A 20853-nucleotide genomic window follows, 5' to 3' on the forward strand; every position below is an offset into this window, starting at 1 on the left:
TGGAAGGTACAATCAACAGTTCTACCTGTATTGACTGTGTTGCTAACAATCAGCATAACTATCATTGCGACATGGGAATATAGTCCTGAAGTTCGATCATCCATTGCTATGGTACATCTCTTCCTTTGCGTTGTATGGACTGTGTTGCTAACAATACGCATAACTATCATTGCGACATGGGAATATAGTCCTGAAGTTCGATCATCCATTGCTATGGTACATCTCTTCTCTTCCTTTGCTTTGTAGAAAGACCTGTCACTCCAGGAAGCCCTACAATAACATTTCTTAGAGGAGTGAGCTCTACAAGCTCCAAGACTCTTGCCACAAACATCTGCATTTATTGTAACAACAAAAATCTCTGGGATAAGTTTATTGAATAGTCTCATTAATAAGAGAGATTTTCACTCTCAAGAACTGCATCCGAATGGGAGAAATTTAGACCAACAGTTCTAATTTTCTCATCAACCTCGCAAGGAAGGGGGAGCCATGTGTAATACACAAGTGATTCAAAGACTGTGAGTATGGAGAGTGGATATCAATTCGTTCGTAGTACCTCGAGATGCTAGAAAATGTTATTAGATCCAATATTAAAATGAGATGATTTCCAAGCTTGCGCTAATTGGCCATTCTAAATCTCTATAGAAATATAATTATCTAGTGCCACGACATGATAACCTTGACTTAACTTTATATATATAAACTAACCCGCCGTAGCCAGAGGGATTAATCCTCCTCTATATGAAACAAGAGAAATCTGAGACTTTGGAGAAGGAAACTTTAAGAGGGTTTCTCCCAAATAGACATACAAAGAAAAACCTGAGTTAAAAATTAAATTACATCCATTAAAGGAATTCACAAATGTACATATATCAGATACGCGTTTTGATCATTCAATATATGGAAATATCTTCGGAATAATTATAAGGTATGAAAGGCGTATATACCTTTCCCAAACACCAACTTACAATTGTCAAATAAACCATATCTACGCCTATACCATGAGGATCCGCATTAAATGTTGATTGGATATGGTGAAAATACAATAATGATATTTCACATTAAGTTTTATATTGTGAATCGTTTGCAAATATATATATATATATGACCAATGCCAACGAACGATTAGTTTATTGCCATATAGTTTAAATTAAATAGAAAAAAATACAAACTGTTTATCGGTATGTGACTTTTAATAGATCCAAGGTTAATATGAGATTGATTTCTAAGCTTGTGTTAATTGGCCATGGTTAATCTTTTGACAATATCTTCATTTTCTTAATAAAGTTGACATACATTGTAGAGATGAAGGAAAATAATGGGCAATTACTAATGACTTTTTAGATTAAATACATATTACAGTAAATTAAGATTTATTTTATTATAAAATAGAATAATGATTATGTAACTATATTTAAATTCAATTAATAAACACATAAACTTACAATATCACAATATGTTTAACCACTGATATCAAGTTTTCCATACTAGTAAATAGGCTTTGTTATAGTATCATGGGCCAATATCATTGGTAATCAATACAACATTGCCAAAAACCATGTCTCATTTCATACTCAAAATATTTTATAAATATTTTATTTGAAGTAGATTTTAGAACATTTTAAAATTAAATTTAAAATAAAAAATATAATAGTGAGGAAATGTTTTTTTCACAACCATTTTTCTTGTTAATTTTAATAGAAACATGAATTTTAGAAATTGAGTTTAAATTGTTTGATCTGCATAATTTGAGTGATCATTCAAAAATATATTTTGAACAACAAAAAGTATTGAAATTGTATTGCCACATTTTTGTGAATTCTAGTGAAAAAATTTATTTCATAGACTACACCTATGAACTTCTCTATTACATGATATAAATAGTAAGTTTAAATTAAGATCCAATTCACCATATAAATTAGAATAATAATTTTGTAACCATATTTAAATTTCATTAATAAACAAAAAAAACTTAATACTTACAATATAACAATATTTTTAGGCATGGATATTTACCACCACATTACCATAGATATTAGTAGCCATACCATACTATGGGCCAAACATAACCAAAAACCATGTCTGATTTCACAATTGAAATAATACTTACAATTAAAAATAATTTTTACCATGGATATTTAGATGACTTTACCATGGATATTATTAAACATAAGATAACATTGTCAAAGACTATGGCTCATCAATACCACATGCTCAAAATCCATCTCTAATTTCAGAATCAAAATATTTTATAAAATAAAAATAAAAAATAAAGTTATTAATTAAAATAAAATTAAAGTAAAAACACTAAAATTACTAATTAAACCATCATAGATCCATTCTAAGTAGGTGTAAACCATTCTTCTTTTTGCACTAAAAAAAATTGCACCTTGAAAGGTTTGATCCCTCTAACCTTATAGATGGCGAGTTAACATAGATCTAGAGTGATTTGAAAGGGGGATGTGGACCATTCCATCTATCCCACCAAATGAACTAAAAATAATCCACATATTAAATCTATATAAACAAGAATGCAAAGGACCATTTCAAGGGTATTAATGCAAAGTACATGTTACTCTTGTGTGGTTGATGAGAGAGGATCATTCTACAAGAGTATGAACTAAAAATAATCCATTTGGAGGGTGTTAATCCAAAGTGCTTATTACCATTGTGTGGTTGAGCAGGAGAATCACTCTACAATACAACCCAGTATGATGTGCAACTATGTCTGTCATCAAAAGTTGAAATTTTTCCCATGTGTGCCAAAATAATTTTTTTAAATAATCTAAAATTAAAAAAAAAATAACTATACAAAATATTTAAATATATAATTTTTTAAATGTAAAAAAATAACTATACAAAACATTTAAATAATGTTGGGTCATATTTTTTTTGCTAATTCTAGTATTGCAGGAAATGTCACTTTTAGTTATTGGAAATTTTCTAATGTTAGTATTTCTAATGGAAATGTAACTTTTAGTAATTGGAAATTTTCTAATGTTAGTATTTCTAATGGAAATGTAACTTTTACTTGTTAGTATATATTTTTTTTCTAATGCTAGTATTGCTAATGGAAATGTCACTTTTACTTATTAGAAATTTTCTAATGTTAGTATTGCTAATGGAAATATAAATTTTACTTGTTAGTGTTGCTAATGTTGAATTATTTTTTTTGTTTAGGTTTAGGGTTTAGGAGGGTGAGATTTGGTTTTATGGCCAAGGGGCTATTTTGGGAGGAAAACAACATGTGGTTTCCCTTAAAACCACCCAAAAAAACTACCATTGAGGAACCAAAACTCCCCCACCCATGTGAGACCTAAAAATACTTGTTAGGGTTGGAGATAGGATTAACTTACACCCTTTAGCTACCAAACTAGTACAATCACTAATTTATGTTTCAAACATGCCCATTTCTTACCTTTTTACCTTGTTAGCTTTGCAGGACAAGGCCAAGAGATCAATGTGATGTTTTAGGATATGGATAGGTAAACAGTTGTGGATGAAGTTAATAGTGTAGTGCTTATACTAATAAATTCTGGATAGATAAAGGAAAACAATTGTAGATGAAATTAATAGTGGAGTGGTTATACTAATAAATTCCTTTATCACTATCACCATGAAATCTTAGACCAACCCCATGATCATGTTTATGAATTCCTAATATAACTATCATGAGAGCCCTTGTTCCATTAAAGCTCTAGGAAAATTCGAATGAAATTATTACATTCAGTCCTTGGAATTTTTGGATAAATTGAAGGAATCCTAATTGCATGAATATGTGGGTCACTTGTGGGTCAAATTTATTGATAGCTAATATTCCATTGTGCTTTGGAGATGCCATAAGCACATGAATTTACATATATAGAATGTATTTTGCAATTTACCTTGTTATGAAATGTATTTTATCTTTTCTTAATAGTATTATGAAATTACTATAATTTTTAATTATTTTCCTTACTTACATCTTTCAAATTATTCCTATGCTGGTAATGAATTCCTCCATTAAAGGTCCTGAGAAATTACATTAAACAGTTACATTGAAGCCTTATATAATTTTTAAAAAATGAGAGTCATTTTAAAGGAATATGTCCATGGCTAGTCTGCCAAATTTAATAATATCAAATCCTTGAAGCTTTTATTAGTCTATCCAACCACCAAATTTCACTTGCTTCATAGAAAAATTGGTATGCTTGTATGTAGAACTTTGAGGCTATAATCTAATCATGGGGATAGGACCCCTTCAGATTACTCCGCCTTCTACTCATCCTTCTTTTACTTTTAATTTTTAATTTATCTTTTGTAATGAAATCTTGATATGGATAGAATTGAGGGAAATTAATACAATGGAACAACAAAGAAATCTATTTGATGAGTGCATGAAATTTTGTGGTAAACCATGAACATGATTATATTGGAACTCGCCACTTTTAGTAATTGATTTGTTTTCATGTCTCAAACATGATTTATTTTTCCTGCAATTTACTTTCTTGCAAATGTGCTTTATAAGTGTGGTGTGATTTGTGAAACCATGTGCACTACACTTTGAAAGTTCAAACAAAAATTTATTGAAAATTCAAGTGCTTGCATAGTCAATTATTCATTAAGATAATTAAAAGTAATTGAAATGTCAATCAACAAGAGTAAAGTACATAAAGAGTTTCATGCTCTTGATAAAAATGGAATCTCATTCCTTCATAAATGAGAGAATCAAACTAAAACCATGCAATCCCTGAAATGTGAAATCACAAAGAGCTTCATTCCCTCCATCAAAATCCAGTCCCATACCTTCATAAATAACAGATTCAAATGGAAAGTTTGCAATCCCCCAAATAGTGAAATCCTAAAATTCAATAAATTTGTTGGATTTTGAGTTAGATTAAAAATTCTAGTTTCTCCATATGAGACCCAATGAGGTTGGAACCACTCAAGCACCTTGAAACAATAAATTAGAATGTAATGGTGAAAATGAAAGATATAGGAAATGCCACTTTTACTTGCCATCCCTAAGGTTGCATTATTGTTTTTGTTTAGTTTTAGGGTTTGGGGGGGGTCTGTTTTATGATCAACTAAAAAAATACCATTAACGGGCCCAAACTACTCTACCCATGTTAGATTTAAGGAGGCCTTTAAGACTCAAATTAGAATATTAGCATTAACCTTATATACCAAACTAGTATAATCACTGATTTATGGTCCAAACATGCCCATTTTTAAAATTATGATTGTATCTTGTTAAAGAAGAAGAGAATTATATCTCAATCAATGTGAAGTTTGAGGATATGGGATAAGTAAAGGGTAAAAGTCATATATTGATTTAATAGTATAGTGGCTATACTAATAAATTCATTTTTAACTATAAGTATGAACTGTCGGACCATTAGGATGACCATACTAATTAATTCGTCCCATTAACTATCACTATTAATTGTAAGACTAAGGCCATTCTTCCATTAAGAGTTTCTAAAAATTCAAGTGAAATTATTGCATTGGAGCCTTCAATTTTTTGGAAGAAAGAAAGCCATCTTACTTGCATGAATATATCCTAATTGTATTATAAAATTCCTTTTTATTTTAATTATTTTTTGCCTTATCCTTGCAAATTATTATTATGCTCTTCAAATTATTGCAAGCCGTTCTGTAGCTATTGGAAATAATACATTTTGGATGGTCAACGCTGAAGTGGGAATGGAAAATTTAACATACAAGATATTCTGGTGAGGCTCATTGGTCCTAGAACGATGCTGCTCGTAAGATCATTTTGGGAAAAAGCTAGATTGAAGAAGATGGGAAAAAGGATGATGCTCTCAAAGATGTACATTAAGGAAGCTCAAGAAGCAAAAGTATGGTAAGAGTATCAACCTTAATAGTAGTGAATGTCTAAATAAATTTTTAGGGAAAAAGATAACTCAAAAGGACAACAATGTTCTCATTAAAACTAATGAGAAGAAGCCAATCAAACCATCTGCAGTCAAGGATTTTACCTTCTGGTTGTGGAAGATATTCACCCTAGTGTTGCACATGAGAGTTATAAATATTTAGCACAGAAATCTCTCCCACCACCAGGTTCTTCTAGATATTATACCTTTGGTTATCCCCCAAATGAGAGTTATAAATATTTAACACAAAAATCTCTCCCACCACGAGGTTCAGCTTCTCGATATTATACCTTTTGGTTATCCCCCAAATGTCCCTTCAGAAAGCAAGGATCACTACAAATTATCTCCTGCCTCTAAGTCCCATAGTAATGGAGTTAAGTGAAGTGGTCAAAAGTTTTCCAAATTTAATAATCATTGAAGTGCTAAAGAAAACGTCAAAATTCAAGGAAACCTCTAGGTTAATTGTGTGAAACAAGAAGATGGTGCTAGAAACAAAGAAGATGGTTCTACAAACAGAGAGAAGAAAAACATGTTGTCTTTTTTAAATAATAAAAACATCTAGTCTTACAAGATATAAAACCATCAACCTTTGAAAAAATCATCTCATCTTTATTTCTCCACATTGAAAGAAGCTCTAATGAGGTGGCCCATATGATCAATAAAGAAACCAACCCTAGGACAATCTATAATCAAGGTTCAAGGGTTATGTTCTCAAAATAATACAACTCCAACCAATAAAGTAGCTTCATATGTGAATGTGGAAACACCCTTATATGAAGCCACTTTATTGGTTCCAATTGGGCAACACCCTTATAGCAAGCCACAACTTTATTGGTTCCAATTGTATTATGTTGAGAACATAACCCTTGAACCTTGACTGTAGAATGTCCTGGGTTGGCTTCTTTCTTGACCATATGGGCCACCTGTGTTCTCTGCACCTTGAAATGTTGCAACCTGCTTTGTATCTATGTCGACAAGAATGAATGTTGAAAAAGATAGCATGATTGCTTCAAGGGTTGGATGTTTTCATTCTTTGTTTCTAAAAGACAGCATGTTTTTCTTCTCTCTGTTTCCAAAACCATCTTCTTTGTTTCTAGCACCATCTTCTTTGTTCAAGTAGACCTGAGGTTTCCTTGAAATTTGGCATTTTTTTTAGCACTTCAATGATTTTTAAAATTAGAATGCTGTTGACTGCTGCCCTTAACACCACCCGTATGGGTCTCAGGGGAAGCGGATAATTGGTACTGCTCCTTCCTCACTGAGGGAACAATTCTACCATTACTAGAGGTATAATATGCAGAATCTGAAACTGGTGGCGTGAGAAATTTATGTGGAAAAGATTTATAACTCTAGGAGTCTCAGCAACCAGGAGGAAAATCCCTGACCACAGAGGGTTTGATTGGCTTCTTAAGCTTAGGAATGTGGTAGCTTTCCTCTGAAGCATTGTTGTCCCTTTCAAATATCCCTAGAATTATGGTCTCTAGAAATTTTTTTTTAGAGTTTCACTATGAAGAGGGTTGACACTCTTACTAGACTTCTGCTTCTTGAGATTACGTAAATTTACATTTTTCAGGGGATCGTCCATGTTCAGGTCTTCTTCAATCATGCATTTGCCCATAATGGTCTTAGCAATGGCATCATAGTGGGGGCAATCACCCCATTCCCACTTCAGGGTTGGCCAACGAGAATGTATTATTTCCAACAATTCGTCTTGTCCATATAAGAAAATGATCCATAGATTGGCAAATGTTTAAAAAAGATAGGTGCAGAAATCAGTAACACCGTAAAAACCGTGCAATAAGATTAATACCAGCATAGGAATAATTTGCAACTACATTAAGAAAAGATCAACTACGTTTCACAACAAAATAAATTCAGAAAGTTCAATGGATGTTTATGGCAATCTCCACAGGCAGAAGGTACCACTGCATTTGGTGTAATAGCTATAGTACATATAGGCCAAGATAATATTTCTTATGGAAGCAATAATCATTATCATCCATCCTAGGGTTTCTCTAAATAAAGGACGCACACAAATTGAATGGAAAAGACCGGTTTCTTTTATAATATCACGTGTATAATATCAACAAACTGGGTGTCGATAATGCATTCAATGAATGAAATCAATGACAGAGGTCCATGGTCATAATGTGGAGAAACGTCAATTCAACGAAAATTAAGAATATTGTTTATGCAGATGGCAGTTATGATGCAATGTGGTAATGCATTTTAATTGTTGCTCAATAGCGGTGACAAAACTTAGGATTTTATAGATCTATATTTTTTTTATGAATCTAAAAGAAATGTTTATACTGAATTAGGGAATAATTTATGCCACTCGAATGCAGTGATAGAAAACGTTAGAATTCTAATGATATGATCTAAAAAAATTGGTCGGTTCAATTGAAAATATTAGAATTTGGATTTAAGGATTTGTTTTTTAAATATTAGGATTTGGATTTAAAGAAAATGATCTTATTGGAATTCTGCACTCTAACCTTTTTGATGTTATCATCTAGATTGAAAGTATATTCTAGTGATCTCTACTCTATCCAAAAATGAAATTAAAAGTGATAACTTCCTTATATTTTTAAATAAAATGTTTAAATTTTTTAAATTAATTTTTTACCAAATCATCCTTGAAAATTTAAGTTATGTATTCAAAAAAATGAAATTAAAAATTTAGTGTGAAATATAGCTATAAGACAGATATCTTTTTTACATTTTGAAACATTTGCATGTTAGAAAGTGGAAGAATGGATTGCAATGTGGAGGAATAATACAAGGTTTCTTGGCCTAGCATTTCAAATTCTCATTAAAAACTCACTGTCCCTGTTACTCATCATGATAGTTCTCAGATTTTGATTAAAAGTGCAAGTTATTCATCACCAAGTATGATAATTAGATAATTAGTCAAAACTAAAGCTGAAACTAAATTTATAAAATATGTATTGAATTTTTAGATTTATGGCTATTCACATCTTGAAACTTATGTTAAAATTAAAATTATTTAACAACTGCATTAAATCTAGTGAATGGCCAATGGTGTGTGTATAAATTCATTTGTTGTGGTAATAAGCCAAGCTAGGTAATGGGCTCAAATACAAGCCTACAAGGGTTTCTGAGTTTATGTTGAAACTTTCTGTATTCACAAAGTTATGTTGTGAATCTTTATCATATATTTTGTTGTAATTGAATAATAAGAGTGTCTAGGATTAATATGAGATTGATGTCCAAGTTTGTGCTAATTGCCCATTCATAATATTTTGACAATACTGTGCCATAAATAGGGGGAAAATAGAGAGCTACACACATTGTTATGTAATAAAGATTTTATGCTATTTAAGACTCATATAGAGAATATAAAATTTAAGACTCATATAGAGAATATAAAATTTTCTTTAAAAAAATTATCTCTCATTTACTTTGAAAATTTCTATTGAACACTGAGAATTCTTTAAAAGGTTATAAATAATTAAATCTACTCAAACATTAATCCATACCAATAAGCATGGTTGTCCCTCCTTTCATCTCTAACCATAGGAGCCTCCCAAGACTGCTTATGGGTCTCTCTTTATATTGGATTAGGGCTCCTTCAGCTCAGTAATAAGACCTGATGTTAGGGCATTAGGCACCTCTAAGACAACGACCATACATCCTTAGGGAATGCCTAGATCTCCCTTTTGAATAGTGGCTAGGATTCCTCCATCAACTATGTATAGAACCCTTCCTGGAGTGCGTCTAGGGCTTCTCCCTATTGATCTCTCTACCCACCAAACCCACATGAGTTGAGAGATATATTAGGAGAACTGTGTGTGAAAAATGACTTGAAGATGTATTTTGTTTATAAGGAAAGGTTGAAAATAAGTTGGGGTAATTTGGTTTTTGGCCTACCTTGAAAAATTGTCAAGTAACACAAATATTTCATATATCCATGAATACATGTGAGAAATTGTTGATCTTTAGATCAATCCTACACCTCGCAATGAAAAATATCAACTTCCACCAATAAAAAGACCCACATGGATTTTGGCACTAATTTCCAATTTTAAGAGTTAAGCAATCTACCAATGTTTATGGCCAACCCCACCTGTATGATGTATAACGTGATTTTTAGAGGAGTCAATATTGGTTCAAGTGTAATGTCCCTCTCTCAATGATCACACCAAGGGAAGAAAATATATAAAAAATACACCGGTGGAATTTTGATGATAAAAGAGAGATGAAGCTCACTCTTTCTCATGATAAAAGAGAGATGAAGCTCACTCTTTGGGCATGCACAATCATTTTCTCATAAAAATTTAGAGATCTCTGGTGTCTTTTGAGTGCTAAGGGTGAAACCCTTGAATGAATTAATTTCTGTAGTGAAACAAAGCCACCCTGGTTGATTAGAAAAAAAAGGCCACTTAGATATTTCACTGGTATTTATTGCTAAAGATTCATCTCATTGCTAGGTCATGGGTACCACCACATACCATGGGACTTTTGGAGGTCATACTTTCCATTTGCAGTTCATATAGGAAAAAGGGGACTAATTCACTCATTGCGAGACTTTGGGATCACTTGAGGAGGTCGTACTAGTTATTGTGAGTAAGTTGAAGGTATTTGTTGTGGGTAGTTTCATCGAGATTTTAGCTGACCTATCTAGTGCCAATTGTTTCTTAGAAGTTCAAGCCATCATTTGCCACACCATGGCATCAAAAAGGAGGGTCAAACTAGACATCAAATATGCTCCAATATAGTAATTCACAAGATGTTCTTTCCTTAGGTTAGATACTTCTTTCAACCATATGCCCATTAATCCATTTACCAATCACATTAGACATTATATAATAGTAACTCACGAAAGAACATAAACGATAGATGTAGAAGACAAGCCAAGACAAAAAGGCACAAGAATATGTCTCACACGAGGGAAAAACCCCAAGATGTTGAAAACCCTTGATAAAATCTTCTTATTATTATCATCAAATGTTCAACAAAGAAAGAGAGACATTACAATGATATAAAATAACTTTCCAATATGAATATTAGGCATCACTATTCTTAAATCCATTCAATCTTGTAATCTGAGAAGTCTAGTCATGCAGGAAAAATCATATTGTTGTTGCGATCGTTATGGTTAGGGAAAAGACAATCCATTTCTTTCAAAGGTGACTCATTCCTCCTTTCTATTGCAACCTTCCTTATTTCACATGATGCTCCCTTTCACTTGCTTAAGGAGCTCGTTTATGACCACATTAAGGTCATGGTTGATATGATCGTTGTGGTTTTGGATTAGGGCTTTTGAAGCATGCTTCTCGAGCCCTTGAATATCTGCAAATAGTGCAACCTTTTTTTTCTTACAAGGATTCCACTATTTTTAGTAGTCCTATCATGTTTTTAAGTTTCCATGTCATCCTCAACAAGCACCTAAATACTATCATATAAGGTGAGTAACTTTCGGTTGTATTTTAGCTTCGTGGGTAACTCATTCAAGGTTTGTGGTCAAGATGTGAGAATATCTTCTAGCTGCGGAAAAACTATAGGGAAAAGTCACATACAAAACAAGTCACAACTTATATATAATATTGTCCTTAACCATAGTGAAACACTTCTTCCAAACTCTGACGTGTTATGACAAAGCCCTAACCAAAAGAGTGCCAACCATAACCAGAATTTTTCCTTCATTATATTCTCTGCCACATAGACATCTTTTTCTTTTGATTGATGTGTCCCAAATGAGAGAATTCTCCCATATATATATAATTCAGTGGAGTTGAGTGGGCTTGACTTTTGATCTTCTTAAGCTGACATATAGTTGAGACTGACCTAAATAATTTACATGAGAGAAACATAAATTCAAAATTCCACTTCTACTTATCCAAATTTGATGATCTTTATATCGATTTTGATCCTCTCGAAAAGAGGAATTTAATGCCACAATTATATTCCCCAAAGGATATGTTCAAAGTGGAATTTTGCCATATCTTCCATTCTTAACAAAAATAGCGATCAATATTTTGTTCTAGCATTTTGGGCTGAATTTACAATAGTATACTAAAAAGTGTCATTTCAATGTCTCGAAATTAGGATATATAAATGTGAGATATATACTCTACATCTTTAGGTTATATCCTTTTCAAATATGAGTTTTCTTAGGCTACAGGTTAATTTTTTGAGCTTCCAACTTTGAAGAAATTCTTGAATGGACTTTGTAAATACTCGAATGAAGCGACCAAGGTGGTGGTAGCATAAATTGTGTTATTTTAGAGATTCTACTTCAATATTTTCACAAATACAATGTCCTCAATAAATACTTATATGTATAAATACTTATGTTTAGGATTATATATGTGCTGGAGCAGTTTATGTTTTACTATAATCCTCATGTTGACAAGATTTAGTTGACTTTTTTAATAAATTCCTCATAGAATATGAAAAAGGAAATGATTGTCAAAATGTTGAAAGAATTACATTTCTCTTGATTTCTTTTTTATTGTTCATGACAAGATAATCATGTTGCAAGAATGAGTTATCCTACATTATGTTTCAATTTGTGGATCTTTTTCATCCCATTTTTTTACAAGGATGTAGATTTGATTTTCATGTTGATGGTTTTTGCATGTTACCTAGCCCAAAATGTTGGTAATGGAGTGGATCTTGATAAGTAGTCATAGACACACACTCTCTCAGAGGTTAATGTTACAATACCACTTCCACCTAGCATCAGAAAATGTTGAATGGTGTGTGACCTAAAGAAGAGTTATTTAACGACATGTTTGAAAGAGTAACCTCATGTCTTAGTTGTAAGTCATTTATTTTTGTTTCTTAGCTGTAAGTTATCTGCTTGATTTTGAGCTTTATGAGATCAATACTTTCAATAATCAAATATGCATGGCTTGTATTACTAACCCAATGTTAGTTACTTGACATGGTTGATATAACGTTCAATTCTAGGCCACTTTTATTTTCAGTCAAAAACTTTATTGATTAAAAGGATGTTCATATTTTGATTGGTTTACTTGGAGCTTGATTTAATATTTTTTTGTAAATTCCACTTGGATATTATTCTTTTAGGGTGAGTAATTTCCACAAGTAAGGTCAAATGAGTCCTAGAAAATAGGTATACAATAAGAGAATCTTTGGCCTTTGTGGTGTATCGATTATTCTTTATTGCATGTTGGTTTATGTGAAGGGGATATATATCTATATATATATATATATATATATATATATATATATATATATATATATATATATATATACATATCTAGAACTTTTTAACCATATGTCATTCATGGTTTCCAGAGATCCGTGTTACATTTTCATAGAGGTTTAGATATCATTGAGATATCTAAACACCAAACAAAAACAACATTGAGATTTTTCTTTCACTAAACCTATAACATATTACATCTGTCTTCATCAATGATTTTCTTCCATATGCTATCCACTTATGACATTTGCTTTGCAATATTTGGTGCATTTGTTATTTATAGGTTATAAATGTCTTCATAGTTTCATTTCTAATTGAGTATTCAACGAAACATATTGATTCTCTTATACATGACTATTTTTCTCTTCACCTACTTTTCATAACTTCAATAACCATTAGGTAGGGACCTGCAACTTTCATGTTACTTTTCTTGTTTAGTAAAATCTTGGTGAAACTTTAATTTATTGAAAGTTGTAGAATTTATAATCTATGAAGTTTCAAAGTAAAATTCTTTAAAGGGTGCTAGCTCAATGGAAGAGCACCTGATTTACAAGTAGGAGGTTGGTGGTTCAATTCCATCGTGCCCTAACATCTATATAGAGTAAAGACAATAAATTTTTCATCACGGAGGCTATTTTGACCATCACCAATGAGCATTGGTGAAATTTTTCAACCCTCACCAAAATATGAAGTGGTGAGAGTCAACCAATGCCACCATATATACGCATCAATAGTGATGACCCTCAAAGGTCTGTAACCATACATTGTTGTTGTTGATATGAAATTTTGATGGTCGTTGTCCATCATTATAGTCATTTTTCATGACAGACCTTGAATGTCACCCCAACACCTATACCTCTTACAACGCGGCTTTTAGTGACTATCAACGAATGTCACCATATATATGCACCAATAGTGATATCCATGAAAGATCCATCACAATAAATTATAGTTCATATAAAATGGTGACGATCACTATCCGTCATTATAATCAGTATTCGTGACGGACCTTGAATGTCACCATAAAACCTAAACATTTGGCGATGCCACCTTTGGTGATGTTCAGCTTTTGGTGACCGAGGCTATGGTTCATCACCATTGCTTATATGAAATGGTGACGGTCACTATCCGTCATTATAAATCATTATTGGTGACAGACGTTCAATGTAACTACAACACTTATACTTTTGGCGATGCCACCTTTGGTGAGGTTCAGTTTTTGGTGATAGAGGCTATGGTCTGTCACCATTGTTCACATGAAATAGTTACATTCACTCTCTGTCATTATAAATCATTATTGGTGACGATGAAAGATCCATCACAATAAATTATAGTTCATATAAAATGGTGACGATCACTATCCGTCATTATAATCAGTATTCGTGACGGACCTTGAATGTCACCATAAAACCTAAAAATTTGGCGATGCCACCTTTGGTGATGTTCAGCTTTTGGTGGCCGAGGCTATGGTTCATCACCATTGCTTATATGAAATGGTGACGGTCACTATCCGTCATTATAAATCATTATTGGTGATGGACGTTCAATGTAACTACAACACTTATACTTTTGGCGATGCCACCTTTGGTGAGGTTCAGTTTTTGGTGATAGAGGCTATGGTCTGTCACCATTGTTCATATGAAATGGTTACATTCACTCTCTGTCATTATAAATCATTATTGGTGACGAAATTTGAATGTCACCACAACACCTATACTTTTGGTGACGCCACTTTTGGTGACGTTGAGTTTTTGGTGACGAAGGCTCTTTTGACCATCACCAATAAGCTTATGGTGACATTTTTCACCCCTCATCAATGTCCTTTTTTCTTGTAGCATATGGACTCCCGGTGTCGACCAAGCAAGAAGTTTCCAACTGGTGGGATTGAGGAAGGAGGTCCTTTGCAGCCCCAAAATTTAGCAAAAAATTGGTGTGTTAGTCCCTCGAGGGAGAATCCCTGTAGACTCTCTCATTTGGATTGGGGGTGATGATTACAAGTAATTGTGGTTGCAGTTGACTACGATTGGGTGGAGATCCCTTGTTCAAGGTTTAGTTTCCTTGCTTACTCTAAGATAAGAAACTATGTATTATGTTTAATGTATGATGAATGATGCTAATGTTATTGTGGATAGTGGTTTGAATGTAGGGACTACATTTTTCTGGTGAATAGTTGCTTATGCATTATATTACTTGCATGTTATGTGATGTATTGGATGGTTGAATTTACATATGTATCTGTGTGGAATATATGAAAGAAAGTGTTAGAAAATTGAAGAGAGAAAATATGTGAATAACTACTAAATGACATGCATAAAATTGTTATTAAATAAGAGCATATGAATCACATGATAGATAAGGAACCCTTTAATAGTCGTGTTTGTGACCCTTTATTACTAGAATATTATGATGAGAGAGACATTCTGCATAGTAGGGTCTATATTCACTCATGAGTCATTCGTTCTCACGTTACAAATTGTGACGTTGCTTATTGAGCAAGAATTTAACGTCCAAGGGAGTTTTTCCCTTGTATCAATTTAGCTAGTAACTTTACCCAAATGTCCTTCAACCTTGCATTTCCAGCAGGCTTTTTAAGCGATGGTTGAGGAACCTAATGGCTTTGCGTATCGGAAAATAGCTTCTTAGAGGCCCGACATAAGGTCTAGCATTGTCAGCGTTTGGCACCCAAGGATAGTTCCTCTCTAAATTCTACATGAAAGTCTGTGGTTGGTAATTCACGCATGAGTGCCTACCCCTCCCATTGGGGCATTTCCTCCTCTTGGAATGGGCATACTCGTAGGTGAGAAACTCGCTAGAGAAAAAATCACTCAAGATCGTAAGTGATAATGTTAATCACCCTTAGAATGTTGAGGGCCCCGAAATCGGGTCAACAACAAGGGGGATACCCACCCGTTCCGGAACCTAGTTGGCGGCTTCTTGCCCATTTGGTGTAGCGGGTCCGACTAGGGATAATGGGACCAGATTCCCAATCTAAAGGATGTGTGTGTGTGTAGATTTTGATGATGCTAATTTAGAGGTAGTTTTTAAGCTAATTTAATTCTAAACTCTAAACTGACTCTATACTACTGTAATCTAACAAAAACAGCACATCTAATCGATACTAACCTCGGGTAGAATTCTTTCATTATGTGATCTAAAAAGATTTCATACAATAACTGGTAATAAAGATCATTCAGCTATCATAAGAATATAAATCAATTAAGATAAACCATTTTGCATAAGAAGTTAGGCAAAACAGTTGTGAACAACATATCGCATAACAGTTTATTCATATGTCAAGCACAAACAAATGACTCCACCGTACAAAAGTGCCAAATGGTAACCCACATATTCATACATTAACATATAAACAACTCAGCTGTATATCACTCTAAGAATATGAGCAGAAATTAATCAAGAGATAAAAGTAACATTTATGACTGATTTCACTCACAAACTTCAAGCAATAACGATTTATCTCTACTTACTTCTAACATCTACTAAGAGTACAGAAGTGAAACATCAGTAGTAGACATTAAAATGCAAACATAAATAAATCTCGATCCATCCATTCATCAAAAACCCCCTCCGAGGGTCCAAAAGTGCATGTTCTGAGGACAAGTTTTTTGACAAATTTCCGGACCCTTCTCCAAATGCCATGAGAAGGGTTAAATACTACTAACTAACTAATCTTAATTACACAAATTTAGGAAACGGCTTCAAATGACTGCCCTTTTACTAAAACAAATTTATTTCTAAAAATTGAATCTAATTTCTAACCGTTTCTGTATCTTCTCCTTAGTGCTGTAAGCAATGCAAGGTTCGCCTGAAAAGAGTCGGCTGGTTGTATTTTTCTTTTGCTCGTGTGATAAAAGTAGAAATAATAAAAGATGGCACCTCTTTCTGACAAACTACAAGATATTTTTGAAAATATTCCTCTCGCTGGGTGTATTTGCTGTGTGTATACTTAGTATAACCCAGATTTCTTTCAAACTGATTGTGCTATTGCTATTTCGGTTTCCGGCCGTGTGAATGACTCAATGAGTTAGGGATTTCGTCGCCTGAACAATCTTCCGTTCTTTTTTCCAGGCTTTTCTGGAGCGTCTTCTCTCTTTAGCGTTTTTCTTTTTGCTTTACCCAGTCTGAGCTTAAGGATCTTTTGCAAACATGCTGCTTTTGTGCGCCTTTGACTCTGAGTCTTGGATAGTCTATTTTCATCAGTGTCTGTTGATTGATACTCTGGAATCCGGCGGCCCTGCTACATGCGGCATCCATCTGCGAAGGCATCTCCTCTCTGTTCTTCTAGTATTGATGCTTTCCCCTTTTCCTTAGATGTTTCCTGCATATAGATTTATATTAGTTGCTGCCTTGCAGTTTACGCAAAGGAAAAGAGAAATGACGAAAAGATTGACATGAAAGCTTTAAGTTCTAATGAATGCATAATCATGACACTCATAATGACTTGACTCTTCGAAAAACGCAACACGATCATCCTTGGATACTCAGGCATGCAATCATTAATTTCCCTTAAGGTGCGCGCTCAATTTTGGGTTTACAGATCATGCCGAAGAAACTTTGCGATGAGTGGTTTCTGCGATTCGCATCGCAGCAATTAATAGTCTCATTCATCGCAGATCGCAAATCGCAAGATCGCAGGTCGTAATATCGCAGATCGCAATATCGCATTTTTCATTTGATCACTATGCGCTGCTTATGCGACGTTGCGATATGCGACGTCGCATATCGGCCATCGGTGATTCCTTTTTGTTTTCTTTTAAGGGCGCTTTCAAAATATGCGATGCGGTGAATTTCGCTCACTTCTTTGCAGCTTATTTATGCGCATAGGAAAACGCTTCACTCTCTCTTTGCGATGCAATATAGCTTTTAGGGATTTAAATACAAAAATTTTGATAAAAATATTTTTGGGATTTTTTGTTAAGGGTCCCCCTTTGCTTGATGTTAGTGATAATATCAAACAAAGAGGGGGGGTGTTGGTGACCACAACAATGGCGATTCACTGTGAAGAACCAGTTATCTCTGCTTTTCTATTGACATTTCCACTTCCGAAACAAAAAAAAAATTCATATGTCTAAATTTTGTTATGGACAGATAGAGTAGATTACCCCTTATCCTATCAATGATACTTTGTCTCAACCTTTATTTTATTCCAATTGTCTGCTTCCTTAGGCTTAGTTCTTGCATTCATACCAAACATTACTCGGTCCTTTTTAAAGATAAAATAAAGTCTTCTCTGCGTACTCGCTTTAAAATATGCTCATTTGTCGTAGGTAGAGCCTCTGCTGCCCGCAAGCATCCATAGCCTCGACAGGGTTACCATGTTATCCAGCAATGATCCTTTTTCCTGCTTGAGGTTATTTACAACATTTCAGAGAAAAATCCTTTTTGACACTTTTTCCTTTTTTATTCTCTAAAGAACAATGTCTTGGTTTGGTGGCCAAATTATGACACAGTCATTCACTTGATTTACACTTTTGCTGAACAAGCTGGCTCATGATGAGACCCCTTGTCTTTTGATTGCAACAATCTTTGAGTCGTTGCCCTGTTTTGATAGACAGTATTGGCAAAGTCAGCAAGTTATAATATCTGTGATCATGATAAGCCGGCTCGTGATGAGACCTCTTATTCTTTGAGATATAGTGTTTTCTCAAATTGTTCCTCTGAATGCTGTGGTTTCCTTTAGCAAGGAGGAAGTCATTGTTTTTCCTTAAGAAAGCTCTGGACGACAATAATAGAGTTTGAAAACAACAGCTTTACAGAGAATATTTATTTTATTATTGATGATACCTTTCATTATGCTGACATAAAACAATTTTTTACCAAAGGTTGTTTTCATCAAAGTTTTTTGAGAGGTTGAAACTAATATCATATTCAGGTTAAAGTTAACTCTATTTGTCAATAATAAAAATCAGATTTTTCGAAAAGTTTTGCTATTTGTACAAGTGAAATCAAAATCTGATAGAGAGTTGGTGTGCTCTTTCATGAATCCTTTTCAATGATCATTTACAACCGGTTTTATTTATAAGAAAGAGAAAAACAAAATAAAAGAAACTAAAACTATCCTACAAAAATAGAAGAATGATCTTCTATGGAAAATACATTTTAAGAATCTGTCCATTCACAGGCAAAGAATCTCTTCTACCTGCCAAATCCTGCAACACAAACTTCGATGGGCCTATGACTTCTACAATCTGAAAAGGACCAAGTCACAGCTTTTGAAATTTCGTATGTTTGCCCTTTTCTTCATGAGCCTTATCCCATTTCAAAACTAAATCTCCCATCTGAAAGTTCTTTCTGGTTATGATGTTTGAGTCAAAAGAGAATTTTATTAGCGCTTGGTGATGAGCATGGGTTTTCTTAGCTTGTTCTCTTCGTTCTTCTAGTTTGATTATCTCCATTTGTCTCAATTGTAAGGAGGAAGTAGATACCTCATCGATGTGTTGTACTAAAGGCAAAGAGGGAATGACTAAGTGAGTTGGAAGAACCACTTCTTTCCCATAAACTAAATTAAAGGGAGAAGTGCCGATTGAAGCTTTCTTCGTAATTCTATCTGCCCATAAAGCATTTACCAGCGCTTTGTGCCAATTCTTTTGGTTTTGGTCGACTCTTCTTTTAATAATCCTGATTAGGTTTTTGTTTGTTGATTCAGCCAACCCATTACCTTGCGGATAGTAATTGGCAGAATATTTCAGTTTGAATCCTATTTTAAGTGCAAACTTAGTCATTGCATTTTCAGAAAAGTATGATGCATTATCAAACATTAAGGCCGTTGGCAATCCAAACCTAGTGATGATAAATTGATCTATGAATTCAATAATGTTTTCAGAATTAACTGTCTTGAGAGGAACTGCTTCTACCCATTTAGTAAAATAATCTGTTGCCGTGAGGATATACCTATGCTGCTTAGAAGAGTGAGGAACGATCTCACCTATTATGTCCAAGCCCCATTGGCTGAATGGTTGCTCGATGTTAACCGGCTATAGTGGCATGGACGATTTCCTTTGTTTCCCTGCAGCAGTCTGGCAGATTTGGCATTTCCTTACGTAATTGTATGAGTCTTTGAACAGCGTGGGCCAATAATATCCTGCACGTAATATCTTATGCACAGTAGCTTCTCCAGCATAGTGTCCACCTGCTGGTCCATCGTGGAGTTCCTGCAAAACCTTTTCGGCTTTAGTTTTCTCAAGACACCTAAGAAGTACAGAATCGTAATTCCTTTTAAACAGAACATCATTTATGAGCTGATATTGTTTAGCTTTCAATCTCAGAGCTCTTTTCTTGGTGTGATCCAGATGTGATGGAGCATACCCGTTCTTAAGAAAATAAATGGTGTTCGCATATAATGATTTTGCGTCGTTTAGGCTTACCTCATATGTATGTACCTCTTCAGATGAGTTCTCAGGAATTTGCGATGCTCCAGCTAACATCTTGCAGAAGCCTTGACCTCTTACGATGTTTGTTGGCTTGATCTCAAGATCGTATTCTTGTAAAGTGGTAATCCAATTTGCTCTCTTTTCGCCCACATCCTTCTGTACTAACAGGTTTCTTACCGCTGGAAACGGTACTACGACTTTGGTGTGGGCCTTAAGTAAGAAAGGTCTGAAATATTTGATCGCTTTGAAAACAGCATATGCCTATTTCTCCATGTCTGAATAATTGATTTCAGCACCTTGTAAGTTCGAGCTAAAGAATGCGATTGGAGCTTCCGCCTTCTCTTGATTTGTTTGAGTTAAAATCGCGACATAAGATTTCTCTGAGGCAAAAGTG

This window comes from Pinus tabuliformis, chromosome 4_1 (assembly GCF_031772625.1).
Source record: "Pinus tabuliformis cultivar Carrire ecotype Pingquan chromosome 4_1, CPIR1, whole genome shotgun sequence".
NCBI lineage: Eukaryota > Viridiplantae > Streptophyta > Pinopsida > Pinales > Pinaceae > Pinus > Pinus tabuliformis.